The following is a 5,000-nucleotide window of genomic DNA, read 5'->3' as shown; positions in this document are numbered from 1 at the left end:
AGATAATCTAACAGGCCAAGATTGGATCTCAAAATGTTGCTAAGTCCATGGCCACGATAAGCCATTTCTATCAAGAAGGCCATGGACAGTTCTAAACAACCACGAAAGCTTCCAAGAGTTGAAACATTGCCTATCAAGTAGGCCGTAGCAGCCCATAGCAACCCAACCAAGATAATCTAACAGGCCAAGATTGGTTGGAGATTTCAAAATTTGGCTAAGTCCAGATTTTTTTACCCTTCGGGAAAACAACCCTAGTTCACCAAGTTGAACGCGAAAAACTGTCCATAGGATACGCACAAAACGTTTATTGAGTTGGTCACCATATGTGGAAATTATGGTGAAAATAAGCCAAGTTCCGGAGTTTTTAACTCACACGAAACCACGAAAAACTTTCATTAGGAAAACTTGGTTGGAGCACCCTACTGCAGAACACACCGACATGGACGAAAGGGTCGACTGGCTAAGAGAAAAAATTTTTGCGGGACCACTCAAAACATCATAGTTAGACCTAGCAAATGATGAAAAGTGAAACCCGCGATCGATTGGAGAAACCTTATTTTACACTGAAAAATTCCACATAAGGAATATTTGTATGGAGCACCCTACTGCAGAGCACACCGACAGGGCCGGGAAGGAAGGCCCGGTCCAAGAAAAAATTTTTGCGGGACCACTCAAAACATCATAGTTAGACCTAGCAAATGATGAAAAGTGAAACCCGCGATCGATTGGAGAAACCTTATTTTACACTGAAAAATTCCACATAAGGAAAATTTGTATGGAGCACCCTACTGCAGAGCACACCGACAGGGCCGGGAAGGAAGGCCCGGTCCAAGAAAAAATTTTTGCGGGACCACTCAAAACATCATAGTTAGACCTAGCAAATGATGAAAAGTGAAACCCGCGATCGATTGGAGAAACCTTATTTTACACTGAAAAATTCCACATAAGGAAAATTTGTATGGAGCACCCTACTGCAGAGCACACCGACAGGGCCGGGAAGGAAGGCCCGGTCCAAGAAAAAATTTTTGCGGGACCACTCAAAACATCATAGTTAGACCTAGCAAATGATGAAAAGTGAAACCCGCGATCGATTGGAGAAACCTTATTTTACACTGAAAAATTCCACATAAGGAAAATTTGTATGGAGCACCCTACTGCAGAGCACACCGACAGGGCCGGGAAGGAAGGCCCGGTCCAAGAAAAAATTTTTGCGGGACCACTCAAAACATCATAGTTAGACCTAGCAAATGATGAAAAGTGAAACCCGCGATCGATTGGAGAAACCTTATTTTACACTGAAAAATTCCACATAAGGAAAATTTGTATGGAGCACCCTACTGCAGAGCACACCGACAGGGCCGGGAAGGAAGGCCCGGTCCAAGAAAAAATTTTTGCGGGACCACTCAAAACATCATAGTTAGACCTAGCAAATGATGAAAAGTGAAACCCGCGATCGATTGGAGAAACCTTATTTTACACTGAAAAATTCCACATAAGGAAAATTTGTATGGAGCACCCTACTGCAGAGCACACCGACAGGGCCGGGAAGGAAGGCCCGGTCCAAGAAAAAATTTTTGCGGGACCACTCAAAACATCATAGTTAGACCTAGCAAATGATGAAAAGTGAAACCCGCGATCGATTGGAGAAACCTTATTTTACACTGAAAAATTCCACATAAGGAAAATTTGTATGGAGCACCCTACTGCAGAGCACACCGACAGGGCCGGGAAGGAAGGCCCGGTCCAAGAAAAAATTTTTGCGGGACCACTCAAAACATCATAGTTAGACCTAGCAAATGATGAAAAGTGAAACCCGCGATCGATTGGAGAAACCATATTTTACACTGAAAAATTCCACATAAGGAAAATTTGTATGGAGCACCCTACTGCAGAGCACACCGACAGGGCCGGGAAGGAAGGCCCGGTCCAAGAAAAAATTTTTGCGGGACCACTCAAAACATCATAGTTAGACCTAGCAAATGATGAAAAGTGAAACCCGCGATCGATTGGAGAAACCTTATTTTACACTGAAAAATTCCACATAAGGAAAATTTGTATGGAGCACCCTACTGCAGAACACACCGACATGGACGAAAGGGTCGACTGGCTAAGAGAAAAAATTTTTGCGGGACCACTCAAAACATCATAGTTAGACCTAGCAAATGATGAAAAGTGAAACCCGCGATCGATTGGAGAAACCTTATTTTACACTGAAAAATTCCACATAAGGAAAATTTGTATGGAGCACCCTACTGCAGAGCACACCGACAGGGCCGGGAAGGAAGGCCCGGTCCAAGAAAAAATTTTTGCGGGACCACTCAAAACATCATAGTTAGACCTAGCAAATGATGAAAAGTGAAACCCGCGATCGATTGGAGAAACCTTATTTTACACTGAAAAATTCCACATAAGGAAAATTTGTATGGAGCACCCTACTGCAGAACACACCGACATGGACGAAAGGGTCGACTGGCCAAGAGAAAAAATTTTTGCGGGACCACTCAAAACATCATAGTTAGACCTAGCAAATGATGAAAAGTGAAACCCGCGATCGATTGGAGAAACCTTATTTTACACTGAAAATTCCACATAAGGAAAATTTGTATGGAGCACCCTGCTGTGGTCACCATCGGTCGAGTTGGTCGAGACGGGCAAAAAATTTTTTTTTCCATATCGTCTCAAAACATGATTTATGGACCTTGTAAATGTTGAAAAGTGAAACGAAATCACTTTTGGAGCGATGAAAATTTTGTATGGGAGGTCCCTACCCGGAACAAATTTTACTAGTAAAGTCATGATTCCGCGACGAGAAATTTGAAAATGGTCAAATATGGTTAAGATGTCATGTTCATTCCCTACTATGGGGGACCAGGTCGTCACGAAAAAATTTTTTTCTCGACCTGGTCAAATGTGGTTCTGCGACGGAGGTTAAACTAATAATGCATAATTTGGGCCAAAAACCCCCCTCTGTCAGATATTGTACCCGTTCAAGAGCAATAGCAGACCACATAAGTTGAGCTTTGAGGTATCTGAAAGTTGAATATAGAGCGAGGTTCTAAGCGAAGGGATAGCTTAACGTTGAGCATTGAACGCAAAAAAGCTTAGAGATAAGCTTAAGATACAAGGGTTGTGGTGCATGAGGCCGCTTAACGTTGAGCTTTGAACGCACATGGCTAGAACTAAGCTAAGAGATACCTATAGTGGTGCATGGAACTGCTCACAAGTTGAGCTTCGAGAAGTCCAAAGGCAAAATGTAGAGCGAGGTTCTAAGCGAAGGGATAGCTTAACGTTGAGCATTGAACGCAAAAAAGCTTAGAGATAAGCTTAAGATACAAGGGTTGTGGTGCATGAGGCCGCTTAACGTTGAGCTTTGAACGCACATGGCTAGAACTAAGCTAAGAGATACCTATAGTGGTGCATGGAACTGCTCACAAGTTGAGCTTCGAGAAGTCCAAAGGCAAAATGTAGAGCGAGGTTCTAAGCGAAGGGATAGCTTAACGTTGAGCATTGAACGCAAAAAAGCTTAGAGATAAGCTTATTATATAACGATTGTGGTGCAGGACACAGCTTAACGTTGAGCTTTGAACGCACATGGCTAGAACTAAGCTAAGAGATACGGGTAGTGGTGCATGGAACTGCTCACAAGTTGAGCTTCGAGAAGTCCAAAGGCAAAATATAGAGAGAGGTCCTAGCAGCCTAAAAAACTTCTAGGGCCGACAGCTCACAAGTTGAGTTTCGAACGCAATTAGGCTACCCTGGTAGCCTTGATTTGAAAGCATTAAGGCAATGATATGGTAGAATGCCCGATCTTAAACCTATTGACAGAGAATGTGTACGAGTAAGCATAGATGTGGAGGAGCACATACCCTAAACAGTCCCGAAAGATGGTTAGCTAAGTGATGCATCACAAATGGACTTGGCGCACCAAGTTCACACAGAAACACACACGATCGCGTATATTAAAACCTGTTGTGTGGTGCATCACTAATAAAGTTTGGTGCGTCAAACGAACATGAGAGTTGAGCATATTGGGTATGTGTGATAACACACTTTGCACGACAATCGAGAAACCGCATAAGCTCAGTATAACACAGCAGGGGAAGATTGATGAAAACCAGAGCTAATACATGCAACAGGCCGGGAATGCTGCTTCTGAAGGTGGTAGGACCGGTGCACTTATTAGTTAAACCAATCGGCCGATTGAGTTGAAGTCTGGTACCGATCTTTCACTTGACTGTGCCCCATCAACTATTGATGGTAGTGTAGAGGACTACCATGGTTGTGACGGGAAGCGGGAATCAGGGTTCGATTCCGGAGCTAGTAGAGAGTGCCTGATAAAGGCCATGGTACACATCCAAATCAGGAAAGCAGCAGGAAACACTACCATACATTGCCAGGTGCATAGGAGGATTGCAAGCCCGTAAATTGCCCGATCATAGCCAGCGATGCTGAGAACGGAATTTATTCCTTCGATCGTCGTTGGTTCACATGTTTACTGATGGTTGTACGAACACCATACCCGGTGGTAAGTACAGTGGAGCTCGCCTTCACAACATAATGTTCACCAGTTGGACGCATAGATTGGAATAGCTCACATAGTGTTGGATTGCTGGAAACACACATTCCAGACTGCTCCGGTAGTCATGGAAAGGAGAGGATTGCAAGCCCGTAAATTGCCCGATTATAGCCAACGATGCTGAGAACGGAATTTATTCCTTCGATCGTCGTTGGTTCACATGTTTACTGATGGTTGTACGAACACCATACCCGGTGGTAAGTACAGTGGAGCTCGCCTTCACAACATAATGTTCACCAGTTGGACGCATAGATTGGAATAGCTCACATAGTGTTGGATTGCTGGAAACACACATTCCAGACTGCTCCGGTAGTCATGGAAAGGAGAGGATTGCAAGCCCGTAAATTGCCCGATTATAGCCAACGATGCTGAGAACGGAATTTATTCCTTCGATCGTCGTTGGTTCACATGTTTACTGATGGTT

Source organism: Anopheles marshallii (assembly GCF_943734725.1).
Source record: "Anopheles marshallii chromosome X unlocalized genomic scaffold, idAnoMarsDA_429_01 X_unloc_179, whole genome shotgun sequence".
Taxonomy (NCBI): domain Eukaryota; kingdom Metazoa; phylum Arthropoda; class Insecta; order Diptera; family Culicidae; genus Anopheles; species Anopheles marshallii.
This window is presented reverse-complemented; position numbering follows the sequence as displayed.